The sequence below is a fragment of the Schistocerca cancellata genome, chromosome 8 (assembly GCF_023864275.1).
Source record: "Schistocerca cancellata isolate TAMUIC-IGC-003103 chromosome 8, iqSchCanc2.1, whole genome shotgun sequence".
Taxonomy (NCBI): Eukaryota; Metazoa; Arthropoda; class Insecta; order Orthoptera; family Acrididae; genus Schistocerca; species Schistocerca cancellata.
This window is the reverse complement of record NC_064633.1, coordinates 559,086,049-559,111,035: the sequence shown is the minus strand read 5'-3', so window position 1 is coordinate 559,111,035 and position 24,987 is coordinate 559,086,049. Positions and strand designations below refer to the sequence as shown.

General features: G+C 45.8%; 1 pseudogene; it reads right to left on the bottom strand.

The window, feature by feature from the left end:
- Window positions 1–228: 228 nt before the first annotated feature.
- LOC126095687 (prostaglandin reductase 1-like) lies at window positions 229–23,488 on the bottom strand (annotated as a pseudogene).
- Window positions 23,489–24,987: the final 1,499 nt, after the last annotated feature.

The window sequence follows — 24,987 nt, the reverse complement described above, 5'->3', positions numbered from 1 at the left end:
CATCTGGGGCAACAACACAAACTATCCACTTATAATATTTATTTTCATGTATTTATTCCATTTTTATAATGATGTGGAATGGTATTGGAAAATTGAAACCACAAACATAAGTTTTGAAGAACATTCCGTTGCAACCGTGCGCCTTTCTCTTGATGTACTGTGTACAAAATACTGGAAGAAATTGTCCTTGTCCTGCTTGTGAAATTGTTTCCGATACACTACAGTTCTTCACACTTTAACAACAGCCTTCCCCAAGTTGTCACCCTGCAGCATACCGGCGAAGGCTTTGGGGGTGTTTTGAAAGCCTTCTGTTACAGTCTCACAGTACAGGGCTATTACAAATGATTGAAGCGATTTCATAAATTCACTGTAGCTCCATTCATAGACATATGGTCACGACACACTACAGATACGTAGAAAAACTCATAGTTTTGGTCGGCTGAAGCCGCACTTCAGGTTTCTGCCGCCAGAGCGCTCGAGAGCGCAGTGAGACAAACTGACGACAGGAGCCGAGAAAGCGTATGTCGTGCTTGAAATGCACTCACATCAGTCAATCATAACAGTGCAACGACACTTCAGGACGAAGTTCAACAAAGATCCACCAACTGCTAACTCTATTCGGCGATGGTATGCGCAGTTTAAAGCTTCTGGATGCCTCTGTAAGGGGAAATCAACGGGTCGGCCTGCAGTGTGCGAAGAAACGGTTGAGCGCGTGCGGGCAAGTTTCACGCGTAGCCCGCGGAAAATTGGCTCATGCCACAACTGGAGACCGACAGCGCTGACTTCATCTTTCAACAGGATGGTGCTCCACCGCACTTCCATAATGATGTTCGGCATTTCTTAAACAGGAGATTGGAAAACCGATGGATCGGTCGTGGTGGAGATCATGATTAGCAATTCATGTCATGGCCTCCACGCTCTCCCGACTTAACCCCATGCGATTTCTTTCTGTGGAGTTATGTGAAAGATTCAGTGTTTAAACCTCCTCTACCAAGAAACGTGCCAGAACTGCGAGCTCGCATCAACGATGCTTTCGAACTCATTGATGGGGACATGCTGCGCCGAGTGTGGGAGGAACTTGATTATCGGCTTGATGTCTGCCGAATCACTAAAGGGGCACATATCGAACATTTGTGAATGCCTAAAAAAACTTTTTGAGTTTTTGTATGTGTGCGCAAAGCATTGTGAAAATATCTCAAATAATAAAGTTATTGTAGAGCTGTGAAATCGCTTCAATCATTTGTAATAACCCTGTATTTGATTTTTCCCTCTCGGACCCACTGCGTCAGCTGGGTAATGCCCTCTTCCCAGCGGTCGTGCCACCGTGAATACAGGAACCCCTCCATGCGGAGCTGCTTGAATACGGCTGCGGGCTGGATGATGGTAGCCTTCGGCAGATTAGATTCGTTGTATCCAGATATCGCGCCGCACACGGAGATGCGACCGTACTCTCGCATGCTGTTGATGACTGCGCTGCTCATCTCGCCGCCCACGTTGTCGAAGTACACGTCGACGCCGTCAGGTGCCGCCTGCTTCAGCGCCTCTGCGACGTCATTCGTCTTGTAGTTAAATGCGTGATGGAATCCCTACTCCTCTTTCAGCCACTTCACCTGCAGAAGAGAGGCCAGTTACACAACTAGAAGCGTGAGTTCTGAATTTTCGTAACTGGTTATTGAAGTAGTACTAACTCATCTTCCTTGGTAGGTGGCTGTTCAAAATCTTTCGAGGCGAATGTTTGGACTTTTCTTACTAATAGGTCCACAGTCAACACCTTCCCCTTTCTATCTCCATAAATAATACCTCTAAAGTGTGGTAGATTTTTGTACTGTATTATTATTATTGTTATTTCCAATTGCGCTTTATTCTTCATTATGGAATAATAATGAGCAGTCAAATGGAAATGAGACAGATGGGAAAAAGTAAGTCAACTGTTTATTATTTCAAAATTAATCAAAATAACTGTTAACACGTTTACTCCAGAGTGAGACAAAACCGTCGTTCTCTTCATGGAAAAGCGTTTGCGATTGCCTACAGAATCTTGGCTATACCCAGGTGTGCATCTCTTCATCCGAAGTAAATTGACAGCCACGAATGTCTTTCGACAGGGCTGCAAAAAGGAGAGATTGGGACTCTAAACAGGATGTGTGAGGGTCTCCCAGCGAAACTTCTGCAGAGAAATCGAAGAACCTTAGCAATACGTGGGCCTGACCCATGGCAAGTTGCCAAGTTCTTTTCCAGTGGGCTGCACAAGTTTCTCTGGGAAGCCCTCGCACAGCCTCCATACAGTCCCAATCTCTCCCCACGCGATTTCCACATTTTTGGAGCGATGAAGAAAGACATTAGTAGTCGTTGCTTTCCTTCGGACAAAGAGGTGCACGTCTGGGTACAACCAAGATTCTGTAGGCAACCGCTAACGTTTCTCCATAAAGGCAACGACCGCCTTGTCTCACAGATGAATAAATGTGTTAACAGTTACGTCGATTAATTTTGAAATAATAAACAGCTGACTTACTTTTTCCCACCTGTCTCATTTCCGTTTCACTGCTCCTTATTTCGCTGAAGGTAGTGGCCATCTTTTCCCACAGTGGTTTAAACGTACTGGCAGTCACTCCGATTACTTTTTAAATAATGAAATGTACTTGCTTTTTTCCATCGGAATCATTTTCATTTTACTAGCACTTATAAAAGTGATATTATTAATGTAGTAGTGTTCTCTATTTTGGCTATTTTCTTTTAATAACTTTCGGATATGTTATGATGTATTCTATTCCATAGGATCAGCATATATCATTGTTCCTAAAAAGCCGATAGGGTGGTGACATTCGAGTAGCTGTAGTTGGCTGGAATCTCAAAGATCAAAGACATGTATAACTCTGTAACTAGACGGAGAGAAAAAAGAATTTCGGGTATGTGAAATTTCCGCCCAACAGATAGTTAATCGCTTGAAAATGATTAAAAAATGTGTTATCATTACAGTATAGAGTGAGGAAACAAAACACTTTTCGTCATAGCTAATTCATCAGTTAAAAAACCGCCATGCTCATGTAGACGCTGAGTTTCAAGTTTGTCCTTATTTTCTTTATATGTCTTCATTGATGACAATACATATCCAACACTATGTGCCTCAAATATTCACTACAGCTCTCAGCCACATTACTCAATTAAGTGCAGATGGTACACCATACACGCAGCTTCTACATCTGCATGTACATGTACAATCCATTGTGAATGTAGGGTCCTACATTGAGCACAATGCGTTCGCAAATCTATCACATCCTCAGTCTGTACACATACTCGTTTCATTATTTTTTGTCTCTCTTCTAATGAAATTTGGATAAATAACACCCAGCAGAATTGGTACTGACACTGTATGTTAAGCTAACCCCATCTGGACCTTTTAATCATCATCATTAGTTGGTTCACTCATTACTGATCATCGTCACTTCATTTCGTCATTTATTTCTTAAGTAACTGAATCTTCGACCAGACGTCTCCATCCACCTCGATCTTTAACTCTTTCTAAAATAATGTAGAGAGGTAGAGTGATAATCTTCCTCACATGATCCAACCATCTCTTTGCTGCTCTTTCTCATAGTCTTTTGCTTACTATTTTGCCTTACTAGATGATCCTCCCTAAACTGCCTGCTTCTCTTCTCAAAATGTGCCCAAAGACTTTGAAGTATTTTTGAACGAGGTGGGAAGATAAATTTCTTATAACTCTAAGTTCTTCTATAATGGAAGCATTGATTCTTCTTTCTGTCCATGATACGCATTACGTCTTCCGTGACTACGTATCGAAGGCATCAGATCGACTATTGCCACTAGCTTTCACGGCCCACGTCTCACGACTGTACAAGAATGATTCCACCAGATGCATCTTCATTGTTTTGGATATTGCCCGGTTCTACCAGACCTTAGTGAGTTTAACCGTCGGGATTAGGAAAAGGACGGTTCCTCACTTTAATTCTTTATCACACTGTCCTGTGTCGTTTGTCAGAGATCGTAAACAGGTACAGTCATTCACTACATTCAGATCTGTTAAGCAGCCTGCTAGTTGCATTTGATCTATATCTTGGTGTATTACAACTGTAGTTTGGGCTTTTTCTGTGTTTATCTAGAGACCTAAATTTAAACAAGTAGTCTTCACTCTGGAGAACAGATCAATAAGTTCTTCCCCAATTCCAACAATAAGGGTACTATCATCTGCAAAGCGGAGATTGTTCATTTCCCTACGCTCAGCATCGCTGCACATTACCCTCGTGACCACAGCAAGTTGTCTGTATGTGAATGGGGAAGAGGAGGAAACTGCGAACACAGACAATTTAAATGGTAGTGCAGTCGCAATGTATACGACTTGCTTTTATATTTCACATTTCCCAACAACAAATATCACGAACGAAACAAATTTTTTATGTTTTGTAATTATATTTGATGCGCTGAAGACATAATGTAATTTTTGTGCGGTACAAACTCTCGGCGTAAGGGTAGACACCGACAGATTCACAGATTTTCGCACTCAGGTTGCTGTATGATCATGATTTACTTAGTTTCATAATAGAAAAAATGTCTTTCACACAATTATGCCGGTCGAAATATTGCAGCACTTTTCCAATCTCATTATGGAGACTTGGCAATTCTACGAGAGGAAAGAAATGTAGACGTCCTAGACAGTTTTAACGTAAAAATATTTGTCATCAGAATGGGAACTACATTTCAGGTTAGTCAGTTACATTTTCACATGCACAGGGGCGCTTTCTGCTGAAACGGCAAATGGTCTCGATTAGACCTATAAGAGAGACAGTGTCTTAGGACACTATCCTTGTAATTCTTTCGTGGGCACAATGAATTCTTCAAACCTCGCGTTTTCCTTAACAGCAGCGAGCTTAGGAAACTGGACTGTGTTTGTATGAATGTGTCCCTTCTTCTTTTTAAATGCATTCCCATAAAATCAGAAGAAAGCTGTTTCTCCCTTGCAATACTATGTCTCCAGTCCTTTCTGGATGATCTACTTTTCAAGCCTCCTCCTCCCGCCCCCCCCCTCATTTTTCTTTCATAAATTCAGCAATAGCGAGTTTTAAATCGAAAAAATCTTTCCAGTCATGCGTATTGAATTAACTGACGTACTTTGTAGTGATATCCACACCTTCGTTCAGTTACATCGAAAATTGCTACAACTGAGAGTGGAATAATGCGAGCGGCTTCAGCAATTTTACTACTCGTACCATCCATTTCTACCAGTGTTGCGTGCCTGTACATGTAGCACAAAAAGTTTCTTGATCTGCAGATGAGTGAATTCCGTGTGTCGATTGTTATAATTTTTCGCTCTTTCGATGCTCGCTAAATCTTTAAATTGTTTCTTCATGGTATTGTAATATACAAGAAACTGTTATAGGCATGCGTATTCAAATAGGGAGATATGTAAACAGGCAGAATACGGCGCTGCGATCTCCGATGCCTATATAAGGCAGAACTGTATGGTGCAGCTTTTAGATCGGCTACTGCTGCTACAATGGTAGGTTATCAATATTTAAGTGAGTCTGGTGTTATAGTCGCCGCACGAGCGATGGATCACGGCATCTCCGAGACAGCGATGAAGAGGGAATTTTCCCGTACGATCATTTCAAGAGTGTATCGTGAATATCAGGAATTCGGTAAAACATCAAATCTCCGACATCGTTGCGGCCGGAAAAAGATCCTGCAAGAACGGGACCAACGACAACTGCCGGCCGGGGTGGCCGAGCGGTTCTAGGCGCTACAGCCTGGAACCGCGCGACCTCTACGGTCGCAGATTCGAATCCTGCCTCGGGCATGGATGTTTGTGATGTCCTTAGGTTAGTTAGGTTTAAGTAGTTCTAAGTTCTAGGGATATAAGATGAACATCAACAAAAGCAAAACGAGGATAATGGAATGTAGTCGAATTAAGTCGGGTGATGTTGAGGGTATTAGATTAGGAAATGAGACACTTAAAGTAGTAAAGGAGTTTTGCTATTTGGGGAGCAAAATAACTGATGATGGTCGAAGTAGAGAGGATATAAAATGTAGACTGGCAATGGCAAGGAAAGCGTTTCTGAAGAAGAGAAATTTGTTAACGTCGAGTATAGATTTAAGTGTCAGGAAGTCATTTCTGACAGTATTTGTATGGAGTGTAGCCATGTATGGAAGCGAAACATGAACGATAAATAGTTTGGACAAGAAGAGAATAGAAGCTTTCGAAATGTGGTGCTACAGAAGAATGCTGAAGATTAGATGGGTAGATCACATAACTAATGAGGAAGTATTGAATAGGATTGGGGAGAAGAGAAGTTTGTGGCACAACTTGACCAGAAGAAGGGATCGGTTGGTAGGACATGTTCTGAGGCATCAAGGGATCACCAATTTAGTATTGGAGGGCAGCGTGGAGGGTAAAAATCGTAGGGGGAGACCAAGAGATGAATACACTAAGCAGATTCACAAGGATGTAGGATGCAGTAGGTACTGGGAGATGAAGAAGCTTGCACAGGATAGAGTAGCATGGAGAGCTGCATCAAGCCAGTCTCAGGACTGAAGACCACAACAACAACAACAACAACAAGTTCTAGGGGACTGATTACCTCAGAAGTTAAGTCCCATAGTGCTCAGAGCCATTTGAACCAACGACGACTGTACAGAATCGTTCGACGTCACAGAAGTGCAATCCTTCTGCAAACTGCTGCAGATTCCAGTGCTGTGCCATCAACAAGTGTTAGTGTGAGAATCATTCAACGGAACGTCATCAATATGGGCCCACTCGTGTACCCTTGATAAGTGCATGGCACAGAGTTTTACGCCTCGCTTTGGGCCTGTCAGCACCGACATTGAACTGTCGATGACTGGAAACATGTTACCTGGTCGGACGAGTCTCGTTTCAGACAGTATCGAGCGGATGGACGTGTACGGGTATGGAGACAACATCATGAATCCATGGACGATGCATGTCAGCAGGGTCTCTTCAAGCTGGTGGAGGTTCTGTAATGGTGTGGGTGGTTGCAGCTGGAGTGATACGAGACTACTGGTACGTCTATATACAACTCTGACAGGTGACACATACGTAAGCATCCTGTCTGATCACCTGCATCCATTCATGTCCATTGTGCATTCTGACAGACTTGGGCAATTCCAGCAGGACAATGCGATACACCATGCGTCCAACAGAGTGGCTCCAGGAACACTCTTCTGAGTTTAAACATTTCCGTTGGCCACGATACTCCCCACACATGAACATACACTCCTGGAAATGGAAAAAAGAACACATTGACACCGGTGTGTCAGACCCACCATACTTGCTCCGGACACTGCGAGAGGGCTGTACAAGCAATGATAACACGCACGGCACAGCGGACACACCAGGAACCGCGGTGTTGGCCGTCGAATGGCGCTAGCTGCGCAGCATTTGTGCACCGCCACCGTCAGTGTCAGCCAGTTTGCCGTGGCATACGGAGCTCCATCGCAGTCTTTAACACTGGTAGCATGCCGCGACAGCGTGGACGTGAACCGTATGTGCAGTTGACGGACTTTGAGCGAGGGCGTATAGTGGGCATGCGGGAGGCCGGGTGGACGTACCGCCGAATTGCTCAACACGTGGGGCGTGAGGTCTCCACACTACATTGATGTTGTCGCCAGTGGTCGGCGGAAGGTGCACGTGCCCGTCGACCTGGGACCGGACCGCAGCGACGCACGGATGCACGCCAAGACCGTAGGATCCTACGCAGTGCCGTAGGGGACCGCACCGCCACTTCCCAGCAAATTAGGGACACTGTTGCTCCTGGGGTATCGGCGAGGACCATTCGCAACCGTCTCCATGAAGCTGGGCTACGGTCCCGCACACCGTTAGGCCGTCTTCCGCTCACGCCCCAACATCGTGCAGCCCGCCTCCAGTGGTGTCGCGACAGGCGTGAATGGAGGGACGAATGGAGACGTGTCGTCTTCAGCGATGAGAGTCGCTTCTGCCTTGGTGCCAATGATGGTCGTATGCGTGTTTGGCGCCGTGCAGGTGAGCGCCACAATCAGGACTGCATACGACCGAAGCACACAGGGCCAACACCCGGCATCATGGTGTGGGGAGCGTTCTCCTACACTGGCCGTACACCACTGGTGATCGTCGAGGGGACACTGAATAGTGCACGGTACATCCAAACCGTCATCGAACCCATCGTTCTACCATTCCTAGACCGGCAAGGGAACTTGCTGTTCCAACAGGACAATGCACGTCCGCATGTATCCCGTGCCACCCAACGTGCTCTAGAAGGTGTAAGTCAACTACCCTGGCCAGCAAGATCTCCGGATCTGTCCCCCATTGAGCATGTTTGGGACTGGATGAAGCGTCGTCTCACGCGGTCTGCACGTCCAGCACGAACGCTGGTCCAACTGAGGCGCCAGGTGGAAATGGCATGGCAAGCCGTTCCACAGGACTACATCCAGCATCTCTACGATCGTCTCCATGGGAGAATAGCAGCCTGCATTGCTGCGAAAGGTGGATATACACTGTACTAGTGCCGACATTGTGCATGCTCTGTTGCCTGTGTCTATGTGCCTGTGGTTCTGTCAGTGTGATCATGTGATGTATCTGACCCCAGGAATGTGTCAATAAAGTTTCCCCTTCCTGGGACAATGAATTCACGGTGTTCTTATTTCAATTTCCAGGAGTGTAATTGAGCATATTTGGGATGCCTTGAAACATGCTGTTCAGAAGAGATCTCGACCCCCTCGTACTCTTACGGATTTATGGACAGCCCTGCAAGATTAATAGTGTCAGTTCCCTCCACCACTACCTCACACATTAATCGAGTCCATGCCATGACGTTTTGCGGCGCTTTTGCGTGGTTGCGGGCGCCCTACATGATATTAGTCAGGTGTACCAGTTTCTTTGGCTCTTCAGTTTAGCTTCACAGCAAATTTGCAGTACTCGTCACTTATGCAGCCGCATAATAGATATTGGGACTAATCATCCCTCTCTTCTGTCATTCCCATACCTTTTTAAAGCCTTGTGACGATGGATTGCTAGACTGCTTCTTTTTGTGCAAACAGCGACTGGACATGTGAATGTTTTTCATACCACAAACAAATAGCGGACGGTAGACAGCACTGACACCATGATTCTGCCCAGCTGTAAAGAGTTGTGCTGATCAGCAAATGACACACTGCAATACTACACTACTGGCCACTAAAATAGCTACACCGCGAAGATGACGTGCTACAGACGCGAAATTTAACCGACGGGAAGAAGATGCTGTGATATGCAAATGATTAGCTTTCCAGAGCATTCACACAAGGTTGGCGCCGGTGGCGATACCTAATACGCGCTGACATGAGGGAAGTTTTCAACCGATTTCTCATACACAAACAGCAGTTGACCGGCGTTGCCTGGTGAAACGTTGTTGTGATGCCGCGTGTAAGGCGGAGAAATGCGTACCATCACGTTTCCGACTTTGATAAAGGTCGGATTGTAGCTTATCGCGATTGCGGTTTATCGTATCGCGACATTGCTGCTCGCGTTGGTCGAAATCCAATGACTGTTAGCAGAATATGGAATGGGTTGGTTCAGGAGGGTAATACGGAACGCCGTGTTGGATCTCAACGGCCTCGTTTCACTAGTAGTCGAGATGACAGGCATCTTATCCGCATGGCTGTAACGGATCGCGCAGCCACGTCTCGATCCCTGAGTCAACAGATGGGGACGTTTGCAAGACAACAACCATCTGCACGAACAGTTCGACGACGTTTGCAGCAGCATGGACTACCAGGTCGGAGACCATGACTGCAGTTACCCTTCACGCTGCATCACAGACAGGGGAGCCTGCGATGGTGTACTCAACGACCAACCTGAGTGCACGAATGGCAAAACGTCATTTTTTCGGATGAATCCAGGTTTTGTTTACATCATCATGATTGTCGCATCCATGTTTGCCGACATCGCGGTGAACGCACATTGGAAGCGTGTATTCGTCATCGCCATACTGGCGTATCACCCGGCGTGATGGTATGGGGTGCCATTGGTTACACGTCTCGGTCACCTCTTGTTCGCATTCACGGCACTTTGAACAGTGGACGTTACATTTCAGTTGTGTTACGACCCTTGGCTCTACCCTTCATTCGATCCCATCGAAACCCTACATTTCAGCAGGATAATGCACGACCGCATGTTGCAGGTCCTGTATGGGCCTTTCTAGATACAGAAAATGTTCGACTGCCGCCCTGGCCAGCACATTCTCCAGATCTCTCACCAACTGAAAACGTCTGCTCAATGGTGGCCGAGCAACTGGCTCGTCACAATACGCCAGTCACTACTCTTGATGAACTGTGGTATTGTGTTGAAGCCGCATGGGCAGCTGTACCTGTACACGCCATCCAAGCTCTGTTTGACTCAATGCCCAGGCTTATCAAGGCCGTTATTACTGCCAGAGGTGGTTGTTCTGGGTACTGATTCCTCAGGATCTATGCACCCAAATTGCGTGAAAATGTTATCACATGTCAGTTCTAGTATAATATATTTGTCCAATGAATACCCATTTATCATCTGCATTTCTTCTTGGTGTAGCAATTTTTATGGCCAGTGGTATAAATGAAATGTCGTGCTGTACCGGGTACTTCCAGAAAGGAATGATCAAATGCAAGACAGACCGGGCCAAGCCTTGGCCTGCAAACCAGCCAGCGCAAAGTGTGGCAGGTTGTAACCGGCCCTGGTGTAGGGACTTGACTGACTCCATTTGTCACGCTAAGCATTTCGAGTATTCACCATCCACCTTTATGGTTGCAGTATGACTGGTACGAAGATCTTTCAGTAATGATACTAGGTACTTCGAAACCCCAAAATCATTGAGCACATGCCTCTACTCGTCCCACATGACAGAATCAAAGGTCTTTTTTATAACCTAGGAAAAAAAGTGAAGGCAGGACACAGAATTCACGACATTTTCCAGTTACCTGCCTCAAATTCAGGCTTGTCTCTCGAGTAGCTTTACCTGTCACAAGAGCTGCTTGTTCTGCAGAAATCTGAGACTGCAGGAAGAACAAATGTAGTCATGTTTTAAGCATTCATCAGTCTTCTTGGTGGCATTCTCGATTTAACTAAACAGAAAATCAGGTTCCATGTCTGAATTCATGTAAATGTTCTCTTCCTCGAAGTTATTTTCTTTGCAATACAGTGTAGTGAAACCAAAATGGGATAGTGTTTACCTTAGCGTCTGATCCTGCGAAGCCAATTACTGTTCAGCGCTTGAGACGCGCTATCTGTCCAACCACTGACCCCGCAGCGCCTGCTGCCCTGCTGACTACGGCGACCTCTCCCTCCTTAGGCTTGCAGACCTCCAGAAGTCCAAAGTAGGCTGAGATGCCACGTGATCTTAAAACCTGCGAAGATCCCGACACATAGTCTCCGCCCACCCCACTTAAGCTCCACCCCTGATCAGCAAGATGCTCCGCCCAACCGGAGCAAAATGATACACATCGTCGCAGATATGTTACTCCTAGAACGAGAACTAGAAAATTAACAATTTCCAACGTATAATGCAAAGACTTTAAGTTTCATGTATTAATGTAAACGTTTACAGACACGACTACCATTATAACTGTATGTTATTGATGAAGTAGAAGCGTCTATAACTTAAAATGGATTTCCGGTACCTAATGGTATTTACAACAAGCGGAACAAAAAATCACGAATGATTTAAAATAATAAATGAAAGCGAAGTACAAACGTGCTGTCTGTTAATTATAATGTGAGCCAATTATCATCAAATTAATCGCTTAATATGACGTGATCTTTCGGGAAAACTACACTTCGCAAATAATGTGGTTGGAAATGTTACGTATGTCGGTAATAAAAGCTTACGATGCCGCAGATGGCAACAGAGTTTATTTCTTTTATTCATCCAAAAAAATCTTTCCAGATTATAAGACACAGAACAAACACAAACCAAAACATGAAGAATATAAAAATCATACTGATAACAAAAACGTTATGAAGACAGTCGTATTTTCCATATGCGAATGCAGGTACCGTTTCCGGTCTTCCGTTGTGAGGGAACTATAGGGGGTGGGGTGAGGTCCCGTTCGTGAGCGAGGTATGGGGGTGGGGTGAGGACCCGTCGTGGGCGAGCTGAGTGCGGGGTGAGTGTCGCAGGGAGGTAGAGTGGGGGGGATCCTCGCTGGGATCTTCGCAGGTTTTAACGTTTGCTGAGATGCCGGGCATGCCCAGCACCCCCACAGAGAGGGAGAGGGGCAGCTCCCCCAGGTCTGGCACCAGCATGGCCGGCGACATGAAGTAGGGAGCGTCGGGCCCCACGTCGGCCACCGTGCGGTCGCGCCACCCCCAGTAGCCGACCACATATCGCCCCACTGGGAAGTCCGCAGCACGGCTCTCCACGATGCGGGCCACCTGTGGGCAGAGGATAATATTCTATTACCTGCCATAACAACGAATAAACACCTCACCAGAAACATCTACATCTACACAGATACTCCACAAGCCACTGTACAGTACGTGGTGGAGTGTACGTTGTACCCCTACAAATCGTTTCATTTCCTGTGCCACTCGCATACAGAGCGAGGGAAAAAAGGGTTCTCTACATGCTACCGTGTTGTTGTTGTGGTCTTCAGTCCTGAGACTGGTTTGATGCAGCTCTCCATGCTACTCTATCCTGTGCAAGCTTCTTCATCTCCCAGTACCTACTGCAACCTACATCCTTCTGAATCGGCTTAGTGTATTCATCTCTTGGTCTCCCTCTACGATTTTTACCCTCCACGCTGCCCTCCAATGCTAAATTTGTGATCCCTTGATGCCTCAAAACATGTCCTACCAACCGATCCCTTCTTCTAGTCAAGTTGTGCCACAAACTTCTCTTCTCCCCAATCCTATTCAATACCTCCTCATTAGTTACGTGATCTACCCACCTTATCTTCAGCATTCTTCTGCAGCACCACATTTCGAAAGCTTCTATTCTCTTCTTGTCCATACTAGTTCTCGTCCATGTTTCACTTCCATACATGGCTACACTCCATACAAATACTTTCAGAAACGACTTCCTGACACTTAAATCTATACTCGATGTTAACAAATTTCTCTTCTTGAGAAAAGCTTTCCTTGCCATTGCCAGTCTACATTTTATATCCTCTCTACTTCGACCATCGTCAGTTATTTTACTCCCTAAATAGCAAAATTCATTTACTACTTTAAGTGTCTCATTTCCTAATCTAATTCCCTCAGCATCACCCGACTTAATTCGACTACATTCCATTATCCTTGTTTTACTTTTGTTGATGTTCATCTTATATCCACCCATGAACCATGGACCTTGCCATTGGTGAGGAGGCTTGCGTGCCTCAGCGATACAGATAGCCGTACCATAGGTGCAACCACAACGGAGGGGTATCTGTTGAGAGGCCAGACAAACATGTGGTTCCTGAAGAGGGGCAGCAGCCTTTTCAGTAGTTGCAGGGGATGATTGACTGATCTGGCCTTGTAACATTAACCAAAACGGCCTTGCTGTGCTGGTACTGCGAACGGCTGAAAGCAAGGGGAAACTACAGCCGTAATTTTTTCCAAGGACATGCAGCTTTACTGATGCTACCGTACGAGCCCTAATTTCTTGTATCTGATCATTATGGTCCCTACGTGAAGTGTATGCTGGCGGCAGGAGGATCGTTCTGCAGTCAGCATCAAATGACAGTTCTCGAAATTTTGTCAATAGTGCTCTTCAAAAAGAACGTCTCCTTCCCGCCAGGGATTCCCATTTGATTTCCCCAAGCATCTGCGTAACATTTACCTGTTGTTCGAACATACTGGTAACAAATATAGCACCTCGCCTCTGAATTGCTTCAATGTCCTCGTTCTATCTGACCTGATGTGTATCCCAAATACTCGAGCGCTATTGAAGAATAGGTTGCACCAGCATACTGTTTGCGACCTCCTTTACAGATGAGCCATACTTTCCTAGAATTCACCCAATGAACCACAGGCTATTATTTGCCTTCCTTACCAACTCCTCACACGCTCGTTCCATTTCATATGACTTTGCGACGGTACACCCAAAATTTAACGAGGTGACTGTACCAAGCAGGATTTATGCTGCATCCGAACATTACGGGTTTGGTTTTTCTACTCATCCGCATTAACTTACATTTTCTCACATTTAGAACTAGCTACCATTCATCACACCAACTAGAAGTCTTGCCTAAGTTGTCTTGTAACCTCCTACAGTCACTCAATTTCGACACCTTACGGTACACCACAGCATCTTCAGTAAAAGACACCAGATTGCTGCCCACTCCGTCCGCCAGATCATTTAGGTATACTGAGAACAACAACGGTCTTATCACACGTCCCTGGGGCACTGCTAACGATGTGATAAACACTCGCCATATATTACTTAAGAAGCCTTCGAGCCACTCACACATCTATGAATTTAATGTATATGCTCGCATCTGCGTTAACAGCCCGCAATGGGACGCCATGTCAAATGCTTTCCGGAAATCTAAAAATGCGGAATCTGTCTTTTGGCGTTCATCCGTAGTTCGCAGTATATTACGTGAGAAAAGGACAAACTGAGTTTCGAACAAGCGATGCTTTCTAAAACTCTGCTGATTCGTGGGCATTACCTTCTCGGACTCAAGAAAATGTGTTATATTCCAGATGAGAATATGTTCAAGGATTCTGCAGCAAACTGTAGTTAGGGATATTGGTCTCTAATTTTGCGTATCCGTTCTTTTACCTTCTTATGTGCAGTAGTCACCTGCGCTTTTTTCCAGTCTCTTGGGACTATGTTCTGGGCGAGAGATCGCGATAAATGCAAGCTAGGTAGGCGGCCAGTGCCTTGGAGTACTCTTTGTAAATCCGAATTGTGATTCCATCCGGACCTGGTGACTTCTTTACTTTCTAATCTTTCAGATGTTCCCCAACACGCCACAGATACTTATTACTGTGTCGTCGACGCAGGCATCTGTCCAGTCGTCAAATGACGCGAAGTTTGTGCGATTCAAGTGCGTGATCGGTTTCTCGAATGCGAAATTAAAAGCTTTTGCTATCTTTAACTGCCACAGAAAAAACTGGTCAACATGGGAATGAATGGAAGCCTTAGACATGCTTAGTGATCTTACATTGAGCCAGAATTTTCTCAGGTTCTCTTCCGGACCTTTTTGCAAAGGTACGACACTGGCAGTTGTTGCATGCTTCGCGCATTATCTTTTCACAGACGCACGAATCTCTACTAACCTTTGTTTGTCATTATTTGTGCGCTCTCTGACTTAATGATATTATAACATTTCTTTCTCTCTCTCCTTTGTTTATTTGTAAAATACTTATCCCTTATTGTCCTTAAGTGCTAATTTGTATATCTGGAATAATCGCATCACTAGCAAAAGATATATTGTGATGCTCTTGTATTAGAGATTCACGGTCTTAAATAACATCGCTGCAATAGACAGACTTTCCTCAGGCCTAGAATAACCTTAAACGTTAAAACTTATGCCCACTTCCGGCTAAAGGATAGCCATCACTTAAAGATCATGTTACGATGAAAATCGAGAAAAAAATAATTTGTACAAATTATTACACTTGTCTTAGTTCCCAAAAGCATATTTTCTTTATTTTTCACTTCGCATGACGCGTTTCGGTGTCAGCATCATCAGATCTTACTTCGATAGATATTATCTTCTCACTTTGTAAACATTCCGTCATATCACTTCACTTACATTATGAAGAAATGTTTATAAAATGACAAGATACCTTGCATCGAATAAGATCTGAAAGACATTATGAGAAGTGAAAAATAAAGAAAATGTATTTTTTTAGTGACCAAAACAAGTGTCATATGAAACTATAAGGTTCCAGAAGAGACTTTTTCAAGTCTCAAACACACAAGCGACAAATGAAATTTTCTACCAAGGCTGGGGTTTGAACCCAGGTCTCCTGCTCACTAGGAAAATGAAACTAACCACTGTGCACAGTGCTTAGCGCATCTGCCTAGTGAAGCCTTGGCACAAATTTTCATTCGGCGCTTCAGTCTTCAAATACAGAGTGAGTCACCTAACATTACTGCTGGATATATTTCGTAAACCACATCAAATACTGACGAATCGATTCCACAGACCGGACGTGAGGAGAGGGGCTAGTGTAATTGGTTAATACAAACCATAAAAAAATGCACGGTAGTATGATTTTTAACACAAACCTACATTTTTTTAAATGGAACCCCGTTAGTTTTGTTAGCACATCTGAACATATAAACAAATACGTAATCAGTGCCGTTTGTTGCATTGTAAAATGTTAACTACATCCGGAGATATTGTAACCTAGAGTTGACGCTTGAGTACCACTCCTCCGCTGTTCGATCGTGTGTATCGGAGAGCACCGAATTACGTAGGGATCCAAAGGGAACGGTGATGGACCTTAGGTACAGAAGAGACTGGAACAGCACATTACGTCCACATGCTAACACCTTTTTATTGGTCTTTTTCACTGACGCACATATACATTACCATGAGGGGTGAGGTACACGTACACACGTGGTTTCCATTTCCAATTACGGAGTGGAATAGAGTGTGTCCCGACATGTCAGGCCAAAGATGTTCAATGTGGTGGCCATCATTTGCTGCACACAATTGCAATCTCTGGCGTAATGAATGTCGTACATGCCGCAGTACATCTGGTGTAATGTCGCCGCAGGCTGCCACAACACGTTGTTTCATATCCTCTGGTGTTGTAGGCACATCACGATACACATTCTCCTTTAACGTACCCCACAGAAAGAAGTCCAGAGGTGTAAGATCAGGAAAACGGGCTGGCCAATTTATGCGTCCTCCACGTCCTATGGAACGCCCGTCGAACATCCTGTCAAGGGTCAGCCTAGTGTTAATTGCGGAATGTGCAGCTACACCATCATGCTGATACCACATACGTCGACGCGTTTCCAGTGGGACATTTTCGAGCAACGTTGGCAGATCATTCTGTAGAAACGCGACGTATGTTGCAGCTGTTTGGGCCCCTGCAATGAAGTGAAAACCAATGAGGTGGTCGCCAATGATTCCGCACCATACATTTACAGTCCATGGTCGCTGTCGCTATACCTGAGCCAGCGAGGATTGTCCACGGACCAGTAATGCATGTTCCGTAGATTCACTGCCCCGTGGTTTGTGAAACCCGCTTCATCGGTAAACAGGTAGAACTGCAACGCATTCTCTGTTAATGCCCATAGACAGAATTGCACTCGATGATTAAAGTCATCACCATGTAATTGCTGATGTAGCGACACATGAAACGGGTGAAAGTGGTGACGATGCAGTATGCGCATGACACTACTTTGACTCAGTCCACAGGCTCTCGCAATATCCCGTGTACTCATGTGTGGGTTCATGGCAACAGCAGCTAACACACCAACTGCACCCGCTTCTCCTGTGACGGACCTGTTACGGACCCGTTTGCGTGCTATGACCATACCTGTTGCATACAGTTGGCGGTAGATGTTTTGCCATGTGCGGCACGTTGGATGCTCTCTGTCCGGGTACCGTTCTGCATACACCCTGCAGGCTTCAGCTGCCTTTCGTCGATACTCGCCATAGATGAGTATCATCTCCGCCTTTTCAGAGTTCAAATATACCATGGTCACAGTTACTACAACACTACACTATCACAGACGTCTGATAACACGGTGTACTACAGGTGGTCTGCGTGCGGAGACGAATGCAGAATAACAATAGCAGCAAGCGCTACATGCGGACAATGCGACAGCTAGACCAACCCACAACAGTGCACTACAGCCACACTGGTAAACACGGTCGTCATCGTAAACATGTCCCTGCAGATGCTGCTCGCCGACCGTGGCCCGTGTTTGTTACAACACGCAACTGAACGTCGGAGGTTTCAAGTGTCAACTTTAGGTTACAATATCTCCGGCTGTAATTAACATTTTACAATGCAACAAACGGCACTGATTACGTATTTGTTTATATGTTCAGATGTGCTAACAAAACTAACGTGGTTCCATTTTAAAAAAAACGTAGGCTTGTGTTAAAAAACATACTTCCGTGCATTTTTGTATGGTTTTTATTAAACAATTACACTAGCCCCTCTCCTCGCGTTCGGTCTGTGGAATCGGTTCGTCAGTATTTGATGTGGTTTACGAAATATATCCAGCGGTAACGTTAGGTGACTCACCCTGTATATATCAGAGATGTTTGGAACTAGGCACCTTGTAGTTTCATTTGATTAAAGAACATATGCCTGGGTTTCAGGCAGGTTCTCCCAGGTCGTTTGACGCCGAGATGCTATTCCAATACAATTGGAGAGCCTCTGCAATCCTCTTCGACTTTAGGGGGAATACCAAGTGATTTGAGGCGTGAATGGGAATTGTAATTGAGGAGAGAAGCGTGCTGGGGTAGTCTGTGCAGTTGTGCAAAACCACTGTGCCAGGGTAGCGTAGTGGCTAGTGAGCAGGAGGCTCGGGTTCGAATCCTGGCCTTGGTACAAATGTTCACTCATCTCTTCAATCTGCATTATAGGCATTCGTATTCAAATGCAGAGATATACCCTCCTGGAAATTCAAATAAGAACACCGTGAATTCATTGTCCCAGGAAGGGGAAACTTTATTGACACATTCCTGGGGTCAGATACATCACATGATCACACTGACAGAACCACAGGCACATAGACACAGGCAACAGAGCATGCACAATGTCGGCACTAGTACAGTGTATATCCACCTTTCGCAGCAATGCAGGCTGCTATTCTCCCATGGAGACGATCGTAGAGATGCTGGATGTAGTCCTGTGGAACGGCTTGCCATGCCATTTCCACCTGGCGCCTCAGTTGGACCAGCGTTCGTGCTGGACGTGCAGACCGCGTGAGACGACGCTTCATCCAGTCCCAAACATGCTCAATGGGGGACAGATCCGGAGATCTTGCTGGCCAGGGTAGTTGACTTACACCTTCTAGAGCACGTTGGGTGGCACGGGATACATGCGGACGTGCATTGTCCTGTTGGAACAACAAGTTCCCTTGCCGGTCTAGGAATGGTAGAACGATGGGTTCGATGACGGTTTGGATGTACCGTGCACTATTCAGTGTCCCCTCGACGATCACCAGTGGTGTACGGCCAGTGTAGGAGATCGCTCCCCACACCATGATGCCGGGTGTTGGCCCTGTGTGCCTCGGTCGTATGCAGTCCTGATTGTGGCGCTCACCTGCACGGCGCCAAACACGCATACGACCATCATTGGCACCAAGGCAGAAGCGACTCTCATCGCTGAAGACGACACGTCTCCATTCGTCCCTCCATTCACGCCTGTCGCGACACCACTGGAGGCGGGCTGCACGATGTTGGGGCGTGAGCGGAAGACGGCCTAACGGTGTGCGGGACCGTAGCCCAGCTTCATGGAGACGGTTGCGAATGGTCCTCGCCGATACCCCAGGAGCAACAGTGTCCCTAATTTGCTGGGAAGTGGCGGTGCGGTCCCCTACGGCACTGCATAGGATCCTACGGTCTTGGCGTGCATCCGTGCGTCGCTGCGGTCCGGTCCCAGGTCGACGGGCACGTGCACCTTCCGCCGACCACTGGCGACAACATCGATGTACTGTGGAGACCTCACGCCCCACGTGTTGAGCAATTCGGCGGTACGTCCACCCGGCCTCCCGCATGCCCACTATACGCCCTCGCTCAAAGTCCGTCAACTGCACATACGGTTCACGTCCACGCTGTCGCGGCATGCTACCAGTGTTAAAGACTGCGATGGAGCTCCGTATGCCACGGCAAACTGGCTGACACTGACGGCGGCGGTGCACAAATGCTGCGCAGCTAGCGCCATTCGACGGCCAACACCGCGGTTCCTGGTGTGTCCGCTGTGCCGTGCGTGTGATCATTGCTTGTACAGCCCTCTCGCAGTGTCCGGAGCAAGTATGGTGGGTCTGACACACCGGTGTCAATGTGTTCTTTTTTCCATTTCCAGGAGTGTATAAACAGGCAGAATGCGAAACTGCGGTCGGCAACGCCTATATAAGTCAACAACTGTCTGGCGCAGTTGTTAGACCGGTTACTGTTACTACAATGGCAGGTTATCAAGATTTAAGTGAGTTTGAAAGTGGTGTTATAGTCGGCGCACGAAAAAAATGTGTGTGAATTCCTAAGGGACCAAACTGCTGAGGTCATCGGTCCCTACACTTACACACTAAACTAACTTACGCTAAGGGCAACACACATACATACCCATACCCGAGGGAGGACTCGAACCTCCGGTGGGAGGGTCCGCGCGAATCGTGACATGGCGCCTTTGACCGCGTGGCCACTCCGGGCGGCTCGGCGCACGAGCGATGGGACACAGCATGTCCGAGGTAGCGACGAAGTGGGCATTTTCCCGTATGACCGTTTCACGAGTTTAACGTGAACATCAGGAATTCGGTAACACATCAAATGTCCGACGGCGCTACGGCCGGAAAAAGATCCTGCAAGAACGGGACCGACGAGGACTGAAAAGAATCGATCGACGTGACAGAAGTGCAAACCTTCCGCAAATTGCTGCAGATTTCAATGCTGGGCCATAATCAAGTGTTAGCGTCCGAACCATTCAATGAAACATCATCGATATGGGCTTTCAAAGCCGAAGGCCCACTCGTGTACTCTTGATGACTGCACGACACAGAGCTTTACGCCTCGCCTGTGTCCGTCAACACAGAGATTGGACTGTTGATGTCTGGAAACATGTTGTCTGGTCGGACGTGTCTCGTTTCAAATTGCATCGAGCGGATGGACGTGTACGGGTATGGAGACAAGCTCATGAATCCATGGACCTTGTGTGTCAGTGGGGGCTGTTCAAGCTGGTGGAGGCTCTGTAATGGTGTGGGGCGTGTGCAATTGGAGTGATACGGAACCCCTGATACGTTTAGATACGTCTGTGACAGGTGACACGTACGTAAGCATCCTTTCTGATAACCTGCGTCCATTGATGTCCATTGTGCAATCCGACGGACTTGGGGAATGCCATCAGGACAATGCGACACATCAAATGTCCAGAATTACTACGGAGTGGCTCCAGGAACACTCTTCTGAGTTTAAACATTTTCGCTGGCCACCAAACTCCCCACACATGCACATAATTGAGCATATTTGGGATGCCTTGCAACGTGCTGTTCAGAAGAGACCTCCACACTCTCGTACTCTTGCGGATTTATGGACAGCCCTGCAGGATTAATGGTGTCAATTCCCTCCAAAACTACATCAGACATTAATCGAGTTGGACTGCGGCACTCCTGCGTGCTTGCTGGGGCCCTTTACGATATCAGGCAGGTATACCATTTTGTTTGACTCTTCAGTGTATATAAAGACGAATGTAATCATTAATGCCAAATATGATCGCAGGCCCCATGAAAGACTTTTTGACTAGAGTGCTGAGAAAGGACTTCACTGCCAATAATGATCCATATGCAGCATATTTACTATCGTGACTACAGAAAGTTACACAGCAGACATTTGCGTGATTCATTTATTCCATTCATATTACGAAGAACTTGCAATAAAAAGAACATCGATCCGTCTAAAAACCATTGTTGTTGTTGTGGTCTTCAGTCCTGAGACTGGTTTGATGCAGCTTTCCATGCTACTCTATCCTGTGCAAGCTTCTTCATCTCCCAGTACCTACTGCAACCTACATCCTTCTGAATCTGCTTAGTGTATTCATCTCTTGGTCTCCCTCTACGATTTTTACTCTCCACACTGCCCTCCAATGCTAAATTTGTGATCCCTTGATGCCTCAAAACATGTCCTACCAACCGATCCCTTCTTCTAGTTAAGTTGTGCCACAAACTTCTCTTCTCCCCAATCCTATTCAATACCTCCTCATTAGTTACGTGATCTACCCACCTTATCTTCAGCATTCTTCTGTAGCACCACATTTCGAAAGCTTCTATTCTCTTCTTGTCCAAACTAGTTATCGTCCATGTTTCACTTCCATACATGGCTGCACTCCATACAAATACTTTCAGAAACAACTTCCTGACACTTAAATCTATACTCGATGTTAACACATTCCTCTTCTTGAGAAACGCTTTCCTTGCCATTGCCAGTCTACATTTTATATCCTCTCTACTTCGACCATCATCGGTTATTTTACTCCCCAAATAGCAAAACTCCTTTACTACTTTAAGCGTCTCTTTTCCTAATCTAATTCCCTCAGCATCACCCGACTTAATTTGACTACATTCCATTATCCTCGTTTTGCTTTTGTTGATGTTCATCTTATATCCTCCTTTCAAGACACTGTCCATTCCGTTCAACTGCTCTTCCAAGTCCTTTGCTGTCTCTGACAGAATTACAATGTCATCGGCGAACCTCAAAGTTTTTACTTCTTCTCCATGAATTTTAATACCTACTCCGAATTTTTCTTTTGTTTCCTTTACTGCTTGCTCAATATACAGATTGAATAACATCGAGGAGAGGCTACAACCATGTCTTACTCCTTTCCCAACCACTGCTTCCCTTTCATACCCCTCGACTCTTATAACTGCCATCTGGTTTCTGTACAAACTGTAAATAGCCTTTCGCTCCCTGTATTTTACCCCTGCCACCTTCAGAATTTGAAAGAGAGTATTCCAGTCAACATTGTCAAAAGCTTTCTCTAAGTCTACAAATGCTAGAAACGTAGGTTTGCCTTTTCTTAATCTTTCTTCTAAGATAAGTCGTAAGGTCAGTATTGCCTCACGTGTTCCAACATTTCTACGGAATCCAAACTGATCTTCCCCGAGGTCGGCTTCTACCAGTTTTTCCATTCGTCTGTAAAGAATTCGCGTTAGTATTTTGCAGCTGTGACTTATTAAACTGATAGTTCGGTAATTTTCACATCTGTCAACACCTGCTTTCTTTGGGATTGGAATTATTATATTCTTCTTGAAGTCTGAGGGTATTTCGCCTGACTCATACATCGTGCTCAAAAAACCATATGTGATTAAATATCTCGGAAGCTGCCAACATTACAGCCATTAACCAGCGCTTAAACCTTTTTACCTGTTATTTACACAGTTTTTTCATCCAGAGCCAACACTGACTGATATGAGTAATTTGGGGCAGGTGAGGAGGAAAACCATGTCAAAATAACTTCACCTGTGACCCGATCATGGTGGCGCCGACTTGGTGCATGTTCTTGTACGCCTTCTGGTAGGGATCGACGCTGATGTAGACTGCCTCGGCGGTGGTCTAGCGGTTCTAGGCGCTCAGTCCGGAGCCGCGCGACTGCTACGGTCGCAGGTTCGAATCCTGCCTCGGGCATGGATGTGTGTGATGTCCTTAGGTTAGTTAGGTTTGAGTAGTTCTAAGTTCTAGGGGATTGATGACCTCAGATGTTAAGTCCCATAGTGCTCAGAGCCATTTGAACCATTTGAACCAGACTGCCTCGGCGAGTATCTGGCCATCGCCCCTCCTCCTCGATGCGGAAGTCTTCGAGCCGCGGCTCTCCCTGGAACACGCGGGCGATCACGACCTTGCGCGCCTTTACCATGGCTGATCGTTCTGTGTCGGGACTCCCGCACGGCCGCTCGCTTAATACGGTCGTCCGACCTTGTTTAGCGCCGTACGTGTGTGGGCTACGTCACCGCGTTTAGCTCCGCGCCCCACGCTTCATTGCGCAACTCCGATTTTGCTCTGCACGGTCATTGTCGAGGCTATGCTGGTCGTTAAGAGCTTAGTGACTGGCGTAACGTGCGACACATTCTGACGGCAAAGGGCAGAGCTTGAAGTTACCGAACTAAAATCGTTTAATTTTCACAATGTTGCGTCACCGCCATTCTAGTATACAGGGTGTCCCAGCTATCTTGTCCACCCAAAATATCTCTGGAATAATAACAGCTATTGGAAAACGACTTTCACCGGTGTCAATGTAGGGCTGGGGCCCATGAATGTACATATTTGGAAATATTCTAAAACGAAAGCATATGTGTTTTTTAACACAAACTTATGTTTTTTTTTAAATGGACCTCCTATATTTTTTCTTCAGCAATCCATAGCATGACAAAGCACATACACAATGGCGTTGATTGCATCGCAATATTCCCATTACATCCCGAGATATTGAGACGCGAAGTTGACGCTTGAAACACCCATAATGGTTTCCCTCTTGCACGTTTTACGTATCTACGCACACAATATGAACCAGTACCGATCGGTGTACCTCTCTCAGGTTGTCTTATTTATCCTGCACACCCAAAATAAGGTTTATCTAATGCGTTATATGACCCATTGTGCCTGTCGCGCAGGGCCTGGCTCTACCTAGTCAAGTGTCCAACGTAGTTCCCACTACTGCCACAGTTACCACTTCGCCTTGTTTATGATTTACGACCCATGCAAACTCCTGTACTCCACCACCCTCCGAGCATCCCATTTGTTGTTGCTTTGGCGTGCAGTACACCGCTTGCCAGTGTAGTCGTGCATCAGAGTAATCTAGTGACGGCACGGAGGTAGTACACATTGTGAATAAACGTTGTGTTGTGGAACTTATACTGTACAGTATAATGTACACACATGAAGATATGGTAGAAATGCTGCTGATCTATGGAGAATGTACGTTGACGGGAAATACGTTATGAGATTGCTTGTTTGTTGATAGTACTGTTAGCGAACATTATGATTATTAAGTTAATATGTCTGTTTTCTACCCAACTCTACATACCTGTATTGTACCCTGTTGTAGGTGGACGAAATGCTGTTCAGGCAGAACGACTGTAGAGAAGACGATTCCCTGACAAGCCATCGCCTTCGCGCCGGATGTTTGGTCGTCTCACATCTCGTCTACGTGAAACGGGAAGCTTAAATCCAAGACATCGACATCGTCCTAGAACACGCACAGATGAACGTGCTAAAGTTACTGTGCTCGCTACCATAGCTATGAATCCTCAAATCAGCACACGTCAAATTGAACGTGAAGTTGGTGTGTCGAAATTAAGTGCACAGCGTATTCTTAAACGTCATAAATTTCATCCTTACCATGTTCATTTACATCAG